The 21,544-nt window shown below is 37.8% G+C and overlaps 2 protein-coding genes across 2 annotated transcripts in view; one reads left to right on the forward strand and one right to left on the reverse strand.

The window, feature by feature from the left end:
* LOC138820305 (general transcription factor IIF subunit 2) overlaps positions 1–21,544 on the reverse strand; it is a 133,523-nt gene that overhangs the window by 33,428 nt on the left and 78,551 nt on the right. The window lies entirely within an intron of this gene.
* Positions 1,109–21,544, forward strand: part of LOC138820304 (BTB/POZ domain-containing protein KCTD4) — a 38,194-nt gene continuing 17,758 nt past the window's right edge. Inside the window, exon 1 of the mRNA XM_070011979.1 lies at positions 1,109–1,162. The gene's annotated coding sequence lies outside the window, so the exon portion shown is untranslated. The remainder of the gene's footprint in view (positions 1,163–21,544) is intronic.

Consider the following 21,544-nt stretch of genomic DNA (forward strand, 5'->3'; position numbering starts at 1 on the left):
TATTTTATAGCATATAACTCCTATGTGTTAGGGATATCAGACTACTATGTACTTTTTTCCACCAGTCATAGGATGACTATAATACATCCAAATGTATAAAAGTTTTATGCATTATTGATATGTACATAAAATTATATATTACATATAGCCATGATGCAAACTCAAGAAATGACAGACAAGATCTACTTCACTATTCTAAGCTGTTGATCTGATGATCTGGGTTACCTATGTACATCTGGGCAAGTGTAGCTTTGGTGGAAATATTTATATTTGACAGATGAGGTTGATTCACCAGTAGGAAAAATAAGAACTTCTAAATTATATTTGTCCACTTACAGTAATGTTTTTATATCCAGTTATCTACCCCCTGATCCCTCTATGACTGATTACAGGTTCATTCATGTGTTGCTCTCTGAAGACAAGGGCAATGTCTGTGTCTAAGGCATAGGCCAAGGTAATATGCTTGATTGGTAACTGAAAAAAAAGGAAACTCAGAAGTGAGCATGTAGGAGGGAATGGATGAGGTAATGGAGTTCAAAGAAGCTGACCTAACAGAAGCTAGACAATAGGAGCCTGGGAAAATAACTGTGATGAGAAGTATTTTCCAATTTTCACATTTATTGAACTAAAAACCTGAAGGTTTATAATAAAATTTGAAATTACTTAAAGCTAATCACCCAAGCAGTCTCAATTTCTAATTTGATCAATTTCTTTGATTCCTAAAATGTATAGACTGAGAAATTAAGCTGTTGACAGAGATGGAAACAATGTTTCTCTATCAGCTATTTTGATATATACCACAAGGATGAATCATTTTTCCAAATTAAAATTTTTATGACTCCATGACTATGTGATGACAGGTACTAACTGGATACACAGTAGGATAAACAACTTCTATTCAGTAAATTAAAGAATACCATTCTGCAAAATTCCAGTTGCCTCTTAGGAGAAATTGGAATTATTAGCTGCATAACATGTCAAACTCCAGGAAGCTACTCAGGTGTACACTAACCAGGGCACTGTTGCTATGGTAACTAAGCAAATATAGCAAATGGCTACTTCATTAGTGAGCCATAAAACTCTTAAGTGCAGGGAAATATGTAGCAGCACGTGGTCTTCAGTGAGGACTCACGGATTTAGAAAGAATTTCTTAAATGAGAAGGTAAGCTTAACATGCTGTTTGAAAAATTAGAAGAGAGGTTTCTAAGCTAACCAAAACCATATCAAGGAGAGGAGAGGGAGGAGAAGGAGGAAGCGATTAGAGAAGGAAGCTGTTAAATTTTCAAGGGAGGAGAACTCTATTTAGGACCAGCTGCTGTGATACTGGAATTGATATTACAGGGTGAAAACCACTGAGACTGCCATTTAGGCAGAGAAAGAGAAAGGAGGACTTCTGGATAGCAGGAAGCCTTTTTTTTTCCCTCCCAAGGGCCATTTGGGTATTTATAACATCATTCACATGCCATACACAATCATCAATACAGGCAGACAGCCTGCCTCTGTGTCTGACCTGTCATATACTAAGAAAATTTTCAGGTTTTGTATGATCTACAGGCCAGATGTTCCCTATATCCAATTCCCTGATACACAGACCAGGTTTAAGCCATAGTGTCTTTTGGTCTCTCCTCTTGAAGAAGATGCACAAAAGGTTATAAGAATTTCTGCACATTTTTAACTTGAAGAATTTAAACTCTCAACTACAGAATGAAAGTAAAATATGGATCTCAAACAGTAACAAGAGATTAATACTAGAACTAGATTTAATCTGATGATGGGGGGAGAATCCTGCACAATAAAAAATCCAAACCTCTAGGGATGGGAGGGAAAAACTGGAAGCGAGTGAGGGAAGGGGTGACATTGTCCAAAAAGAAATGTACTCTACCTGATTTATGTAACTCTAATTCCTCTGTATATCACCTTTGTAATACTATTGATTTTTTTAAGTTAAAAAAAAACCAAGGTTAGTCATTTACTCATGAGTTTACATTGCCACCAAGCACTTTTAGTGGTTCATTTATTTACTTTGTGTGTGTGTGTGTGTGTGTGTGTGTGTGTGTGTGTGTGTGTTCTGGGGTTTGAACTCAAGCTATATACTTCCCAGGTAGGTAGGTATTCTATCATGGGCCATTGCCCGAGTCCTTTTTGCTGTGGTTTTTTTCCCCCTAGCCTGGGGCTTGGGGGCTTGAGGGCTTGAGTGCTATCACCGAGCTTTTTTTGCTCAAGACTAGTACTACTACCATTTGAGTCAGAGCACCACTTTTGGCTTTCTTCTGATTAGTTTATTGGAGATAAGTCTCATGAACTTTCCTTCCTGGGCTGGCTCTGAACTGTGATCCCAAGATCTCAGCCTCTTGAATAGCTTGGATTACAGGTGTGAGCCACCAATGCCCAAACTATAACTACTTAAACATTTTTTTTGGGATGTCCTCTATTACAATCCTCCTATTGATAACAGGTGTGTACCAATGTATACATGTTATTACTGGTTTATATATATATATATATATATATATATATATATATATATATATATATATATATATATATATATATATATATGTTTTTTTTTCTTTTTGTGAGCCTGGCCTAGAATCATGATTCTTCCAATCTTTACCTACCAAGTGGCTTTAACTTTAGTTAAAGGTATAAGCCATAGTACCTGGCTTGTAGTTGATAAAAAGAATCCTATTTTAGTCCATGTTAGATTGTCTTTCAATGTTGTTTGTTTTTGAGAAGTTAAGGACGGAAATATTATGACCTTTTGATGAAATAATTTCACAAACATAAATCTTATTTCAAATTAAAATGCTCTTCAAATTACATGACATGGAGCTAATTATGTAAAGCATATTGTTAAGAGGAGTCAAGGCTTCTCATGTCAGAAAAGTACATTAACAGTACTAGTTTTAGATTTATCTCAAAACTACCATTATTATTAAACAAAAAAGCCTGGGAATACACAAAACTTTGATTCCTAGCCAACACTAGACATTGCTATAGTTGTTTCTGGGTTTGCTTTTATAATGCAAGCATCATGGTACCAAAGCCTGCTAACTCAGCAGCATAATTTATCTTTCTTGATTTCTCTTATTAAGACTTTCAATGCCTTCCTATTTATACAGAGACTTATTCATGCTGTCCCATGAAGACCGTACTCCACCACCCATCTCTGCCTTTTCAGTACTTTCCATCTAAATGGCTTTCTCATCAGCACTGCTCAATACATACAAATTATATACAAATTGGAATCACTTCTACCATACTTAAGCTCTCTAACCGTACATGGTTGCCATTATTGAACAGTTTAGTCTAATTTCCTATGTGTCTTCCTTGTTAAGTAGGAAGTTTGCAGGGATGGATGTGCATGACCTATATCTTACATATCAATCCTTCTTTGAAGAGCTCGAAGTAGCAACTAATTACTTTTCTGCATATTTCTAAAATAGGAGTTAAAAAACAAATTCCTTACATACCGAATTTGTTCTTCTGACCATGTTTCTTTGAAGCCGGAAGCTCTCTAACTTCTTACCTTCACAATCACTGTTTTTCTTACCCCACCTTTTCCCTTCACCTCTATAAAAATCTTAAATATGCATTTGTACTGACTTCTCACCCCCTATCTTCTGCCTCCAATAAACACTCTCTTTTCAAACTGACCTCACACCTCTATCATCTCAACAGACTGTTAGAGGCAAGTCCAGAGATAAATAGGATCATGGAGAAAAACTGTAGCAGAGAAGTGAGTAAAGCTCACAGGGAAGATGGGACATTATCTTCTGCCTCCAATAAACATTCTCTTTTCAAACTGACCTCACACCTCTATCATCTCAACAGACTGTTAGAGGCAAGTCCAGAGATAAAATAGGATCATGGAGAAAAACTGCAGCAGAGAAGTGAGTAAAGCTCACAGGGAAGATGGGACATTATCTGGAGGAGTAATGGAAGGCTTTTCGAGGAAGGGGGTGATCTTGCTAGGGTAGGAGTTTGCTGTGCAGGGGAGGGGGTGGGATGAGGACAGAAAAAGAGACAAATCCCAACAATGGTGAAAAATTATAGGAGTTGAAATGCAAGAGAAAGTGAAAAGAAAAAAGAGCAAGAGAGATAGCAAAAGCAAGAGAAAGAAAGGGCAAGGGGGGGGGGTGAGGAGGAGAGAAGCTAAAAAAAAAAGATGGGACGAAAGGTTGAAGAAATCTTGTAATGCCATGTGTAGTTACTAGGAATCAGTTAAGCTGGTGGTGCTGCAGGAAAGGGTTCATTTTAAAATGGAGATTAAGTTCTGGCAGCAGTACAGAGAACTTACAGAGCATGTAGAGACTAGTGTCAGGGCAGAAGCACGGTGACAGTAGCCACAGGTGAGTGAAGAGGGGTATATGAATGCACTAAGTGAACATGTGACACTAAGTTCAGGAGGTCTCAGGCCTAATACTAGCTTGGCCTGGTGTCTGGCACAACTGGAGAAAATAAGAGGAGTAAGACAGACTGGCACCCAGAATCACTTCTGGACCAACTGAAGATTCTTCTCTATGATTTCAATTTGCACCTTTTCCCTAGTTCTTAGCTCAGTTTTTAACATGGCAAACTTTTCTTTGGGCCCACACCTTCCCTGGAAAAGCCTTCTGTTGCTCCCCAGCCATGTCCCAGTTCCTGGTGTACTTCGGCCATCTCTCTCCTGCAGCTGTCACTAGAGGACTCAACATTTTGAAAAATGTATTTCAAATTCAAATAGGGTATGAAGTTTTTTTTTTATTTACTTTTTCTTGAAAGGTGATGTACAGAGGGATTACAGCTACAAAAAGTCAGGTAGTAAGTACATTTCCTTTCATGAAGTGTCATCCCTTCTCTCCCTCTCTCCCAGTTCCTCCCTCCTGTCTCCACTTGCAAATTGTACAATTCACTTTCAACAGTGTCCAGTGAGCACAATTTACCCTTTTCCCCCAGGACTCAGCATTCTTTTGTTGTTGTTGTTGTTGGTTGTGGGGCTTAAACTCTGGGCCTGGTCCCTGTCCCTCAGCTCTACAGTGCAGCTTCTGGTTTTCTGGTGGTTAATTGGAGATAAGAATCTCACAGACTTTCCTGCCGGGCTAGCTTTGAACCCAGATCCCCAGATCTCAGCATCTTGAGTAGCTAGGATTACAGGCGTGAGCCACTGGCACCTGGTTAAGCACTCTTAAGATAGCTACCTGTACATGAGCGCAAACAATCCAATGTGTAACTCAATTACATTCTGTGTGTAAACCAATCAGAGATAACTTTACTGATCTACAGTCTGTATAAAGTCCACTAGTAAAAACTGCCAGAGCAATCTTCAGTGAAAGCAAATGAAAACAAGGAAAGTACTTCATGTTTTGTTCTTTTTGGTCTTATAAGACAGTTTTATTAAAATGCAGTCAACAAACAACAAACTCCATATGCTAAAAATATGCAATCAGGTAAATTTTCCTATAGCTATCTGTTAAATCACATATATATGAGGTCCTTAAGTTCTGAATTTTATTTATATATATATGTCAACAAACTGAAACTGAAAAAAAATTTAAAGTTATTGTCAGCGGGGCATTGGTAGCCCATGCCTGTAATTAGTTACGCAAGAGACTTAGATCTGAGGATCGTGGTTCAAAGCCAACCCAGGCAAGGCAGTTTGTAAGACCTTTATCTCCAATTAGCCACCCAAAAGCTCAAGTGGAGTTGTGGTTCAAGTATTAGAGCACTAACCATGAGCAAAAAAGCTCAGAAACAATGCTCAGGCCCTGCATTCAAACCCTAGGACCAGGACAAAAAAGAAAAGTTTATCTTTAATTAATCTCAGACATTTTATTTTACATTTTAACTTAAATCACTATGGAAATATATATTTATATAAAACTTGACTACATGCTCTAAATTTCATATATTAATGAGATATTTCAAAGTGCAAATATACAGTAATTTTTCCTTACTCATATTTATTACATGTGATTTTTTGGGGGGTGGGGTAGGGTGGGGGTCATGGGCTTGACTCTGGGTCTGAGCACTGTCCCTGAGCTCTTCTGCTCAAAGTAAGCACTCTATCATTTGAGTCACAGAGCCACCTCTGGTTTTCTAGTGGTTAATTGGAGATCAGAGTCTCACGAATGTTCCCTGCCCAGGATGGCTTCGAGCCTGGATCCTCAGATCTCAGCCTCCTGAGATTACAGGTGTGAGCCACCGACACCAGCTTTACATGTGATTTTGACCAAGCCTGATGTGCTCTTTGCTCAGTGTAGTTGACATGGAGAAGCTCTCATTAGTCTCATGCTTTCTCTCCCTTAACTTAGTGAAAATCTGCCTCCCCAAAAGTTAATGGGGTCCAAAAAAACCAAAAAAAGATAAAAGTTATGGTACTCCTGTCAGGCCAAAATGACCCACAACATGTGTGAAAATAAAAACTGGAGACTTTTGAAAGTGGAATATCTTTAGTGAAGTTGGATAGAAAATGAATCAAACATCCACAGCATTTGAGATAAAGTGCATGAAATAAGATCTAGTTTTTGGTGAGCATGCAACTGTAATTTTTGTAATAGCAATACTAATGCATGCCACAATAATATAACTTTCTCCATGTGGTCTTGAGTTATAGATACCCAGATCTCCTGTATATATACTGTATAGGTAAGTTTGAGTAAATCTAGAGTACTAACCCTCTGTATCTGGACTCCCCTCCCCCTCCCCTCCCCCCCAATCATATATCTATGGCATTTATAAATACTTTAATTATATGCCTTAAAAAAGAGAAACAGTTGAAAAACAATAGAGTGACAATAGAATAGCTTTCCTATATTCCTGCTGCATTATATACTAAAGGAAAAGTACTTACAACAGAAAAACCCTTTCCAAAATGTTCCACTCTTTATGAAGGGAACAGGAACTACATGACAGAAAGCTATATATATAAAGGCCTGAATCAATAGAAAGACAGGTGTGTAGCTAAATGTTAAGGTTAGATATTCTAAAATGTGAATTCTTCCCAAATTATATTATAGCTTTAAAACAAAAAGGTTTTATTGCAGTTGTTTTCATCTTGGAAAAAAATCATTCTAAAGCTGACATGGAAGGCCAAATAGGTAATAGAATTTCAAAAATATCTTATTTTGTGTTTTTAATAATTTCTAATTATTTTTAAATATCTGCACAAATTTCAATTCAACATGTTAATCATTCTCCTTCCCACTGAGGAAGAAAGCTAAAAAATAAGCCAATGTTGGAACTTTATGTATATGTGTGTGTGTGTATATATATATATATATATATACACATATATATATATATATATATATATATTTTTTTTTTTTTTTGCTTATGTGGTGCTGAGGAATCGAATCCAGGGCCTCATGCATGCAAGGCAAGCACTCTACCACTGAGCCACCTTCCCAGCCCATCTGGGACTATATTTTAGGCACAAATATATTCTAGATATTAAAATATATTAAGCTATAAGAAATAAGATACTACTTTTTTTTCTTATAAGGGACTAGAATAAGAAAAGACTACTAAGAAACAATGAAATATGATAAAATGATATAATAAACCTCAGGAGAAGGGAATGCGTATTCAAATAAAGTGCTTACAAGAGGAAAATCTCAACCCTCCAGGACATTGGATAGGAAAAAAATACAAAAAACAAAACAAAACAAAAAAACCAAAAACGATGGGGCTGGGAAGGTGGCTCAGTGGCTGAGTACTTGCTAGCAGGCAGGAGACCCTGGGTTTGATTCCTCAGTACCACATATACAGAAAAAGCCAGAAGTGGTACTGTGGCTCAAGTGGTAGAGTACTAGCCTTGAACAAAAGAAGCTCAGGGACAGTACCCAGGCCCTGAGTTCAAACCTCAGAACTGGCAAAAAAAGAAAAAAAAAGAAAAGCGCTGCTTAAGAGAGTAGCTATTATAAAGGAATCAGTAGTGAAATTTTAGAGCTATTGTTACAAAATGGTATGCAGTCTCAAGTATACTTTTGGTAGGGTAATAAAACTGCTTGGTTTAGCATTTGTAAGGTTCAAAAAGATAAATGATTAAAATAAACATCTCCTAGCCACCTGGAGACTTTCCTTAGCTATAACCACTAATGTAATTTTGAGTGCATATTTCAAGACAGAGTTGTTGACACTTTTTAGGAGATAACTTGTGACAGGCCAGTGGCATTCTTATGAGAAAGTTCAATATTGGTGTGGTATAAAATAAAAACAAAACACCAGACTTCTGAGATATGGCCATGGAACACATTTTGAGAAATCTGTGTTTGGTGATTCTGCAGTGTGAACACCAGAGTATACTTCCAACTAAGACTATGATGTCATGTAGTGATTATCTCATTGGATATGTTTATGTGGATCCTTGTTGACTGAAATATAATTATGTGGCTCAGGATTAGAGTTTAGAGGAAATAGCAATCTTGTTCTTATAACATAGTATTGTTCTTGGCCATATACTATTTGAAAGCTATACTTCCCTGTTAAGAATCCTTTATATATAAGACTAACATTTCTCAAAACATGTTCTAAAGAACCACTTGTATCAGTATCATCAGCTAATACATCATTAAAGCAGTAACTATTTGTTGTTTCAAATCGTACCTACTAAGATAGGTCTTGGAATCTACTTTTTTATTGTTGTTTGCTTTTGTTTTTGGAGATGAGCTCTTTTATGTTGTCCAAACTGGCCTAAAATTTATGAGCCTTTTACTTCAGCTTCCCAAGTGTTAGAATTAAAGATGTATGCCCCAAGCTTGGCATCTACATTGGCTCATTTGAATATACACACAAAAATTTGAAGATGATTACATATTATTCAAGTACTGTAACACTGAAATCCTGTCTATTTTATGCTTTCATTGCAGGCACAATGCCAAACAAAGGTGTCTTACAAAAAATGTTGGAGGGTTAATGAATATACTTCAAAATTAGTTACAAAGTATCCAACAGGTTGTTAATACTCAAATGACCTTGGGGAGAGCAACACGCTCAGAGTGCATATGTGAGGTACCAGGTTTGATCCTCAGCACTAGCAAAAATATAAAAGAAAAAAATTTAAAATAGCATACCGGATGCATAATAAAGGACAAAGAAAATAAGCTTTGGTATCAACAGCTTAATAAAGCTTATTTACTTGCATGATTCAGTTCCATAGCTAGGCACTTGGAAAGATGTCAGGAAACTTAATTATCAATACACTATTATATTTCTGAGCTTTAGATAGATCACCCCAGTGTCATATCAACAAAGACCAAGTGACCCAAAGGAGATGTTACAAATAATACATCATAATATTTTCTGCTTTGTGACTTAGTAAATCCAATGACATCTGCCTTAACCAGAAGTAAGAGGAAGAAAAAAAGGTATCTTGGCAACCAAAACAAAAGTCACAAGGCCAAGCATGGCAGCTCTGGGCACTTGACTCATGTGAGCCTATTAGACTTTCACTCAGAGTCTATTCAGTCTGTGTTTGTACACACTAGTCATTCTAATGGAATTTTTAAGCTGGATTACTAGCTCACAGGAAATTAAAAACTGTAAATCAGAAAACAGAGAGGGCTGTAACAGACAGTAACAATCAACATGACAAAAAGATAGCCGGTATGCAAAGACTGAATAACTACGTAAAACAAGCAAAAGAACCTGCAATCCATAATACTCTAAGGCCCATAAAATAACCAATTCTTCTTGAAGACATCTACTACACAATTAGAAACTATATGTTTATATAAAAAAACTAAGTTAAAGAGAAGGATAAATTATGTTCTCAATACACTGTGATATATGGATATAGGTATAATGTATTATTTAGAAAGATTTTTATTCTTTAAAGTTAATTTTTTAAAAGAAACTTAAAAAAACTTTAGTAACTACTTGGCAAACCTAATAGAAACAATTTATTCCTCTAGAATAACAATAAGGAAAAAGATCAGTATGTCAAACCAATAGATAATTTTCAAAACAATATGTCCTTAAAAAAAAAGTTGATTTTTTTAAAAAACATGGTTAGTACCGGTAACCCTTACATAGCTGGGCTGAATGGCATTGTCTTTTGTCTATCACCCAGGGCTCACATAGGGATGATTTGTGAAAAGTCACTGTGCTGTATGTATTCTATGAGTGTGATCTTCCTCAAAGATCACATTTTCTATGGAAACAAATATCCAAAGTTTTATACTAAAGAAGTATAAACTGCTAGTAATTTAATGAGCTACAGTTAGAACACCATATGGCATTCAATGTAATTATGTAATAAGCAGTGAAAATTCTGTGAACAATAGCATGTATCCATCACTACACCCACCTCCTACAGAACGGGTGTGTGTACTAGACAGTACTGGTAAATAACAGATTTGTATATTAATTTTAAGTATTTCTTGTTCATGTTAGTCTCTTATGGTATGAGCTCGTGTGTGTGTGTGTGTGTGTGTATATATATATATATATATATATATATATATATATATATATATATATATATATATGAGTTTTTCCTATTACACTATATCTCACTTGGACTATGAAATAGACCTAAAAGTGATCTAATAGATCTGGATGAAATTGAAACACAATCTTTTTGAAACTACATGGAATGCTGTATATAAAAAAATTGTCTACATCTCCCCCACAGTATAACCCCTGCTTTCACTGTATTTGATGTCGGTATAATTTGTGGAGGGGGAGGGGAAAAACAAATCGTTTAAATAGGGATTCAGGTGGACCCATTGCAACAATGAGATGTACAAGTCGTTATGTCGAAAACGAACTTTACAACTTTGGTGTGGGGGTGGGGATGGGGGGGGCGCATGGGGAGGATTGGGTGGGGGGGCAGGGGGAGGATGGGAAGGGATGGGAAGGGGAAACAAAGGAGGAGGCTACAATGCTTGATAAGAAATGTACTCATTATCTTGCCCATGTAATTGTAACCCCTCTGTACAGTATTTTCACACACACACAAAAATTATCTTCAGTGAGTGAATTCTAAAGGCAGGAAAACATCGTACTCATCTTTCATTCCTGAGAGTTGGTACATAGTAAGCGCTCAAGATTTACATAAACTTACGATGCTAAGGCTGTGAAAACTTTGGTATTACAATATAAAATATTTACCCTTGGGGGGAAACTCTGATCATTGGGTAGTATTATTAATCTTGGTTTCCAGAAGTAATGACATTTTAAATTCCTTATCTAAATTATGTGTGCTAGCTAGCTTTCTGTTTTTATAACAAATACAAAAGATAATCAACTTACAAAGAAAAAAGATTTATTGTGGCTCACAGTTTCAGAGGGTTAGGTTAGTTCCAATGCTTTGGGTCTACAACAAGGCAGCATATCATGGGAGGCAGTTTGTGGTGGAGCAAAATCACTCACCTCATGGCTGGATGCAAAAGGAGGAAGAGAAAGGGGGCTGGTGCTGTACTAGCCTCTCTAGGGAAAACTCCAAATGGCCTCAGACCTAATGGGTCTCACTATTTTTTTTTTTTTTAAATCAGTAATGGGACTTTAACTCAAGTCCTGGGCACTGTCCTTGAGCTTTTTTGCTCAAGGCTAATGCTCTGCTACTTTGACCCACAGCTTTACTTCTGGGTTTTAGGTTTTAATTGAAGATAAGAGTCTCATATGCCAGAGACCAGTGGCTTATGCCTGTAATTCTAGCTATTCCAGAGGCTGAGACCTGAGGATTTTGGTGGGAAGCCAGTCTGGGCAGGAAAGTCCTCGAGGTTCTTATCTCCAATTAATCACAGAAAAAAACCTAAGTGGCACTGTGGCTCAAGTGGTAGAGTGCTAGCCTTGAGCAAAAGGAGATCAGGGACAGTGTCCAGGCCCAGAGTTCAAGCCCTAGGACTGGCAAAAAAAAAAAAAAAAAAAAAAAAAGAAAAGTACCATGGACTTTTCTGTCCAGGCTGGCTTTGAACATAGATTCTCAAATCTCAGCCTCCTGAGTAGTTAGGATTGTAGGCGTGAGCGTGACACTGGGCTGTGTCTTACTCTTAAAGGTGGTCACACTGCCTCCCAATAAGAGTACTCTGGAGATCAAGCCTTTAGCTCCATAAGTAATTGGGTTAAATTGGTTTAATTCATTAAGTAAGTTAGTCCATACAGTGATAAATACAGTAATATATACGTAGTAATTCCTGCATGAATCTATACTCAGGAGCAAAGATGGAGACTTACAGACTAGAGTTACTGAGTGCTTCAAGATTATAAACCGTTGGTGCAGCTGACAAAGCTTGACAATGGGCTAGAGAGACCATGAATAACTTCTAGGTGTGTGTGTGTGTGTGTGTGTGTGTGTGTGTGTGTGTGTGTGTGTGTGTGTGTGTGTGTGTGTGTGTGTGTGTGTGTGTGTGTGTGTGTGTGTGTGTGTGTGTGTGTGTGTGTGTGTGTGTGTGTGTGTGTGCTTGAACAATAGTAACTGAGGGGAAAGAAATGGGGAGGATGGGAGGTAGAATGGGGAGTAGGATAGTGCTTTATGGGGTGAGGGTCACAACCAAAAATTTAGTGTTAGACATATTAAGATGACTGTGAAACCTCCAAGTAGAGCCGTCAAAGTGAAGGTTGTACCCTAAAGCTCAAAGGAAAAGTCTAGGCTGGAGACACAGATTTTATAAACACACACACACACACACACACACACACACACACACACACACACACACACACACACACACACACACACACACACACACTCAACATACACCTATGATAAAAAAAACAGTCTACTTTTAAGCAGCAGGATCAAATAGATAAAAATTCCAAATTGAAACAGTTATACCTTCCATATAAAATGGAGAAATGTTGTTTATACTTATTTGGTAACATACAGAGTCATAATACTGACAATAATCAGATAAAGCATAAAAACTGTGGGGTTTTAGATCAAAGGTCATGTGACACAAGAATGCCTAATTCATTCACTATGAAGCCATTTAAGAGGAAGAGCCATTTGAGAGAACTGGAGGGGAAAAGGATGAAAAAGTGTAGCAGTGGAGCTCACTGGACACATGAAAGTGAACTCATGGGAGGGAACAGAAGATACTGAATGAAAGGAAATGTACTAATTACCTGACTCATATAAAACAATAATTTTTTTTAAAAAGCAAATCTGTGATGGAGACTGACCCCCTGCCTGAAAATCATTTCAAGTAGCCCTAAAACAAAAAAACAAAAACAAAGAAACCGACTGAAAGATTGGATTAAAAATTTATGATTACTGAATTAGAGTCTTAAGTAACATAGACACTGTAGACTTGGAAAACAAACTGCTAAGACTATTTAAATTCTCATCATCTCAAAGTCTAAATTAGCTTTTTCTAAAAGACACTGTGTGTGTGTGTGTGTGTGTGTCTCTCTCTCTCTGTCTCTCTCATTCTCTCTCTCTCTCTCTCTCTCTCTCTCTCTCTCTCTCTCTCTCCCAGGGCCTTATATTTGAGCTACATCCCCATGTCTTGTTTTATTCTGGTTTTCATATAGGGTTTCGTGTTTTTGCCCAGGCTGGTCTTAACCGTGATCTTTCAGTTTCATCACCCACATAGCTAGGATTATATGCTTGCATCAGCATAATTAGTTTTGAAGCTAAAAACTTGACTAACAGCATTTAATAATTCCAGGTAGTCTATGAATTCAATGTACTGAGTGAGATCCTCCTTCTGTAACAAAGGAACAAAGATAGTGTCTTTCCTATGTCTTAAAATGCTCCAGGGACCAAGTCTTAGAAATCCAGGTAGCTGCAAGGACTAGGAACAGTGTATTAAATTTGAAATAAAGTTCTAAGCGAATAGGACACACACACATAGAACTGCAGCAAACTATAGAGTGCAGTTCCTTCCCAGATTTTACTATTTTGCAATGTACAATGGTGTCACTTGGAAGGCACATTTACAGCAAAGACAAAGATTAGTATTAATTAATATGACACTCTTCTAACAGGTGGCAATACTGTCTTGTTTGGTAAAATCTGTAAATTGCCATAATTTTCTAACACATGAAAGTTAAAAAATAAAAACACTTAAGGAAGGAGTACCTTACTTTAACTTTTGAAGGGCAGACCATATAAACTAATTAGGACCTGATTCTGTTAAGGGAATTTGGCCACTTTGGTGGGCTACCTTCCACAGCCAATGTTAAATCTTCAAAACAGACCTTCAACAAGTGCAGCTGGGCCAGATCTGCCCCCTAGCCTGAGACAGAGATGGCTGTCCTGGTGACAGGTCCTCCAGCAAACTGAAACTATACTCCTATGTTTGGGGCCAACCTATAAATGATACAATTGGGGCTGGGAATAATATGGCTTAGTGGTATAGTGCTTGCCTAGCATGCAGCATGAAGCCCTGGGTTCATTTCCTCAGTACCAGATAAATAGAAAAAGCCAGAAGTGGCACTGTGGCAAGTGGTAGAATGCTATAGTCTTGAGCAAAAGAAGCTCAGGCACAGTACCAGGCCCTGAGTTCAAATCCCAAGACTGGCAAAAAAAAAAAAAAAAGACCCAATTGTAATAACTTTTCTTCCTTTTCCACAAGAGGGAAAAAAACTCCTGTTTACTCAAATACCCTGAGCAAGTAATATAATGGCTTTCATTTCACACTTAGAAATAAGAGATGTTAAATCAATGCCCAGTTGGACTAATGCTCATTATTCTTAATATTTATTTAAAACTGATAGAATAAAAAAAAGGATCAGGACAGGATAAAAGTAAATGCTTAAAGACAGACATTGCTGAGGGGAAAAGAAAAAAAGGAGATGGCTAGATAATAAAGACAAACATTTCCTACTTCACAGTTTGCCTCAGGTTAGGCCCTATTGATTTTCAACAGTGTGTGAACAAAGAGAAATTGTGCACTGAGGTATTTTTATCTGGCAAAACTGTGAGGCTTTGTAGTAACACCACCACATGCCAATACGGCTGCTTGGGTCTTAATTTTAATCTTAAGCACAGCTAAATGCATTTTTATAAAAGGAGTATCATTCTGGAGATTTCATTAACTAAGGCATAGTGATAAATCCTTAACTTTGCTAGCGTTCACTCAATATGAAGTTCCTAAAAAACCGGTGAACCAAGGTATGGTCCTTGACCTCAGGAGCATGCAGTCTAGTAGAGGCAGAGACTCAAGTTATAAAAATAAAGGAAAAAGCAATATGTGAATGGTAGTATAAGTGTGACAGGAGCTTGGTGGAGATGGTGTTTTGTGTGGATGGAAATGGTCAAGATGGTAACTGTGTGGACAGAAATGGTGGGGAGATCTGAAAGCAAATAAACAGTGCTGCAAACAGCAGGTGGGTAACGCACAGGGGCAGAGTGAAGTGACTGGTTTGATCTAGTGCACACCTACATTGGGATGGCAGCACAGTATGAAGAGAACTTATTGTTCTCTGGCCTTCAAAAAGCATATTTAATGCTGAAATAAGGATACAGGATGACCCATTGTAACAACAAGATGTATAAGACACTATGCTGAAAACGAACTTTACAACTTTGGGGGGAGAATGGGGGGGAAGGTGGGAGGGAAGGGATGGTAGGGGAAAAACAAAGGAGGGGGTAACTGCTCAATAGGAAATGGACTCATTACCTTGCTCATGTAACTGTAACACCTCTGTACAGTATCTTTACAATAATATATATTTAAAATAAAAAAGTATATTTATTTTAAAAAGACATAGCTCCACCCTTAAAAAAAATGGGTACCCCAGGAGAGCCACCAGCAGAGGAACAGAGAGCAGGCAGAAGGTGAGGAATTTCAAAGAAGACAAGAAATGCTGGGGTGATACAACACTATAGAAAAACTCCTCCTCACTTGACTGGCAGTAAAGATACGGAAGAACTTAAAAAAGGAAATTACACACACAAAATTTTTGTATATTTTTATGCCCTGTTCTCATTTTTGATGTATTCTCCCAAATACCTTTAAACTCATTTGGAAATCCTTACTTGATCACAGAAGTAAATCTCCAGGGACAGAGTGCAACAGGATCTATGGGAAGGATGGGACTTACGTTTCCAGAGAGAGCAATTGGTACTCTGCAGGCTCCCTAAGGAAAGTCCTCCTAGCACCAAACAGCATTTCTTATGAAGATCTGTTTTAGTCTTTTTTTTTTTTTTGGGTCCGGTTGTGGGGCCTGAACTCTGGGCCTGGGCGCTGTCCCTCAGCTCTTCAGCTCAAGGCTAGCGCTCTACCACTTGAGCTACAGCGCCACTTCCGGCTTTTTTCTTATGTGGTGCTGAGGAATTGTACCCAGGGCCTCATGCATTGCAAAGCAAGCGCTCTACCACTGAGCCACCTTCCCAACCTGTTTTAGTCTTTTAAAAGAAAAGCATCATGCTTCTTTCATACCTTTGTTTACTTGAAAGTACATAAACAGAAAGATGCAGTTTGTCCAAAGTGGTATGCTCTCATCTAGAATTTTGAGTATGGTTTTTTTTTTTTGTCAGTTGTGGGCTTGAACTCAGGACCTGGGTGCTGTCTCTGAGTTCTTTTGCTCAAAGCTCATGCTCTACCACTTTGAGCCACCATGCCACTTCTGGTATTCTGGTGGCTAATTGGAGATAAGAATCTTATGGACTTTCCTGCCCAGGCTGGCTTTGAACCACAATCTTCAGATCTCAGCCTGCTGAGTAGCTAGGATTACAGGTGTGAGTCACCCACCAGCAAGCGGCTTCTAGTATGTATTTTCTGTCAGAACTTGTATCATTTGATACAAGATCTTTTAGTGTCTTAAAGATTAGAATTTTATCATACCTGGACTACTTATAAGCAAGACATTTACAGCTTACCTTTCAGAGCATTATCTTTTCTGGTTAGTGCCCATTTCCATTCTCAAAAGTACTCTCCCTTAACTGCTAAATTACAAAACCACTCTTCTTTTCCCCCCTGCTTTATTTTTGATGCTGATACTGGGACTTGAACTCAAAGCTTCTCATTCATGCTTAGCATGTTTGATCAAGACTGGTTGAACCACAGCTCTACTTTTGGCTTTTTGCTAGTTAAATGGAGGTAAGAGTCTTGCAGATTTGTCTGACTGGGCTGGTTTCAAACTATGATCCTCAAATCTGAGCCTCCTGAGTAGCTAGGATTACAGGCTCGAGCCCCTGGCACAGGGCTGGTTATTCTATTTTAATTCAATTTGAATTTTTTTTCTTTTCTTGCCAGTCCTGGGGTTTGAACTCAAGGCTTGGGTACAATCCCTGAGCTTCTTTTGCCTAAGGTTAGCACTCTACTACTTGAGCCACAGAACCACATCTGGCCTTTTCTGTTTATGTGGTACTTAGGAATCAAACCCAGGGCTTCAAGCATGCTGGGCAAGTACTCTACCTCTAAGTCACATTCCTAGCCCCAACTTGAATTTCTTTTCTAACTAAAAAGACAAATAACACAAATAAGACAATCATCCTAGTAAGACATCCCTGCAGACATTTCTTTTTACGTATGTGACATTAGCAATTTAGAAAGGGAACTTCTCAAAGGAAGGATGCAAATCAAAACTTGCTTCTATCCATCTGTCTAGGGTCCTAATGTCCAGAGAAAAGAGACTCAGCCTCTCTCTACCCTCCACATGATCCGCAGGGAAAGGATTTGCACACATACTGAAAGACTAAAAAAAATGAACACTTCTGAGGTATTTTTAGAGGAGCTAGTTGACAACATAAACATGCAGAAGTTTAAGCAGCTACATATTTTCTTATAGTATAATTAATTTTCTATAAGAAAGCATATTAGGATGATGTCCCTTTACACTTAACAAAGATAAAATGAGTGATAAATAAGGCAATCATGGGCTGGGAAGGTGGCTCAGTGGTAGAGCGCTTGCCTTGCATGCCAGAGGCCCTGGGTTCGATTCCTCAGCACCACATAAGCAAAAAGAAAAAAGCCGGAAGTGGTGCTGTGGCTCAAGTGGTAGAGCACTAGCCTTGAGCTGAAGAGTTGAGGGACAGCACCCAGGCCCAGAGTTCAGGCCCCACGACCAGACCCCCCCCCCAAAAAAAATAAGGCAATCGTATAATCTGTCATTCAAACATTAAGGAGAAATTCAAGAAGCTGGAATAAAAATTATGTTTAATGAAACAAACCTAATTAAATCAATTTTGGTGAGTATATTGGATATGACCTTGATATTAAATATACCCGACAGTTCAAAATAAATTTCTTCCTAATAAAATAGTAAAGCCAATCCAAAATAATTCTCACATACAGAGAATAGACACAATGAAACATTTTTTCTTTTCCATATGAAAGTTGGATTGTTAGAATTTTAAGACTGGCAAACGGGCTGGGAATGTGGCTTAGTGGTAAGAGTGCTTGCCTAGCATGCATGAAGCCCTGGGTTCGATTCCTCAGTACCACATATACAGAAAAAAAGGCAGAAGTGGCACGGTGGCTCAAGTGATAGAATGCTAGCACAAAGAGGCTCAGGGACAGTGAGTTCAAGCCCCAGGACTGGGAGAAAAAAAAAAGACTGGCAAACAACTTCTTTTCCTGCCCCTCTTTTATTTTTTTTGGATTTTTCTTGGTGAATAACTGCATATTTGCAGGATTTTCTTCATTATATGACAAAACTTATTGAAAAAAAATTATAGCATAATCATTTTTTTGTTGGCCTGAATCTCATTAAAGGGTTAACATATTTCTTGAGTTTACTCTAATACTAGTTATATATTTAATTTCTACCTTTATCTAAATAAGTGACAGAATCTTACTAACATTTGACTAATATGCAATTCCCATAATTGGACAATTTACCAGACACAATTTAATAGCAGAGAGCTATAATAAGATTACTAAAATCAAATTCCCACTAAAAATAGACGTATCACTCTTAAAGGGCATTATTTATAAATAGGATATTTATAATGTTACATTTTGTGACTATAGCTCAGCTGGCATTTGTTAAAATATAGTACAGTAACAACTCATTGATTAAATTTAAGAACTCACTGACTTATGTCAAGGAAAGGACTTTAATAAAGGGCTTTCGCTTTCACTCTATAAATGGAAGAGAATTCATTTCTTACAGTGTATGTGTATCAAGTATGTGAGTATACTGTATGTGTACATGCATACCCACAACCATACAAATGTCACTGAGCTATACCTGGTCCTTTTATAAATAGAAAGCATCTTGATCATTGTTACCACTTCTATCACCTCATTCTATCCTCCCAACATCATCTATGCCCTCATGTTACCAGGTTCAGTTTTCACATATACCCATTGAGTATTATGTCTGTATCTGTTCATCTTTTTTCTCTCTGTTCTTTTGCTCCACTCCTCTCTGACAAAACATGTTTCAGCTTCCTGGTATTCAATTAACTGTCACTTAATTGTTCAAAGGAGTTATACCATTGGAATCTACTCCTATGTATAGCATACATAGTCCCATTGACTATTTCCAAATATTCCACAAGCCTAGTTGCTATCTTCCATCTAACTAGAACCAGCTTTTTAGTCCTTCAGACATTTTGAACCTGGGCTTTACCTCAGCCTCTAGTTTATTTCCCTATTTCTAGTCACTATCCTATGGGAAGAGTCACCAGTCTAAACATACATCAGCTTACATCTCACCCAGCATAAAATTCTTTAGTACGCTCCTAATGGGGATAACACACAAAGCTGGAATTTCTTACTACACCACATAATAATCCTTAACATTTCAAAATGTGCCTTGTGCCAAGTATTTACTCACTGCTTACTATGCTTCATGTAGTATAGGTATGTGTGTAATTGAACAAAACAGACAAAAACTAAAACCAAAAACCAAAGCAAAAAATTCTCTGAGGAAGCTTTAACCGTAGTAGGGAAGAATTGGCAGTATACCTATGTAACCTATATAGTATAATGTGATATTGTAGAGAATGAGGTAAGATGTTCAATATAGTCCTTTAGTGAAAAAAGACTTGAAAGAAGTAAGAAGTAAGACATGTAGTTATGGAGAAAAAGGCTTCCAGACAGCAAAGAACAGCCAGTATAGAAAGAAGAAAAAGAAAATGAGGACAGAAAGAAGAGGTAGGGTGGCAGGATGGCAATGTAGGCTCCTGCTGATCATTACAATGGCTTGGATTTTATTCTGAGTAACACAGGAAGCACTGCAAGTGACACGTGAGCAGAGGAATGGCAAGGTATATGACTCAGATTTTAAAAGAATAGCTGCTGCTCTAGCACCTGTGATGAGAAGAGTATAGAGGGTCAAAGGTGAAATCAAGAACTCTGGTGGAAGGTGACTTCAATAATAAAGGTGAGAAATAACTTCTGTGGGTAGGGAGATATGGTCAGACTACAGAAACCTTGTTCAGTTTGTTTGCTCATGGCTGGCACTCTACCACCAGAGTTGCACCTCCAGTCAAGCATTTTGCTGGTTACCTGGAGATGGATCCTTGTCGACTTACTATCTAGGCTGGAGGTGGCTTCTGTCATCTGCTCCTACAGATCCTACAGTCCAGGCCTCCAGAACAACGTGTAGGTCCCAGAAATATGTCTCATGTCTTTGTGTCTATTTGTCTGTTTTGAATGTTCTTCTCCTATCTTTTCTCACTTAGTTAAAACACACACACACACACACACACACACACACACACACACACACACACACACACACACAAATGGCAACCTTCAGAACTGATGTTATCTACATCTACTATGCTGTGAAACCCACATAATCATCATTTCTTGAATCATCCAATTTCCTTCCTTTAGGCAGTCACTCGCTACTAAAATATATAATGGCTGGTCTTCTCAAAAAGCTAAACACTTTCCCATTTTTGGCTGTAATAACCGCTCCCTCTCCCCCAGCTATTCTGTAAACACAGCAGGTGACTGCCCTGCTCTCATCATCAGGAGTCTTTAGAAAGCCTTTAAAGAAAATGAAGACCACAGAAAAAGATCTTGGCAAGTGGTTTATAAGCAGACTGTTACATTTCTTCAATTTCAGTAGCTATTTGAAGAAGAGAAATCTTTAAAAAGATTTGTATTGTATATAAACCCTATAGGTTGAAAACATCTTCTGCCTGTTTCCTAAAGCTGCTTACTGTTATATAAATGTTCATTTTGAGTGTCATTCTTTTCCTTGCCCCAAGGAGGCATTTAAATTAAGGAATGATCAGACAAGAAAACCAGTCTCTTTGTGTTACTGCCAAGAATCAGAGTCTAAACTAAGATGATGAGAAATTCAGAGATGGTCCAGCGCAAGCATCACTCCTTTGATGAGAAAATGTAGGCAGGGCCTGAGCAGCCTGTTCTTGGAGGCTGGTATCACACAGGGCAGCCCCTCAGTGGACAGCCTGCCTGTGTTGTATGCTACTGTTTCTCTAGTGTCCATAAAAGCAACTGATAGAAAGGAAGAACCTATAATTCTGAAGCTCATGGGAACGAACAGTATTAAAAAATAAACCATACATAGAACAGGTAAAACACAGGTGTAAAAAACTGCTGATTCACGGAAGTCAAAATATGCATTAATTACAAAATGTTACATCTACAAAAGTGTGTATGTGGAGAGGGAATCTTGAAACAAAAAAATCTCTTAACAGTTCTCAATAAGTTGGGCACCAGTGGCCCATGCCTATAATACTAGC

Source organism: Dipodomys merriami, unplaced genomic scaffold (genome assembly GCF_024711535.1).
Source record: "Dipodomys merriami isolate MVZ:Mamm:240054 unplaced genomic scaffold, mDipMer1.0.p SCAF_857, whole genome shotgun sequence".
NCBI classification, from domain to species: domain Eukaryota; kingdom Metazoa; phylum Chordata; class Mammalia; order Rodentia; family Heteromyidae; genus Dipodomys; species Dipodomys merriami.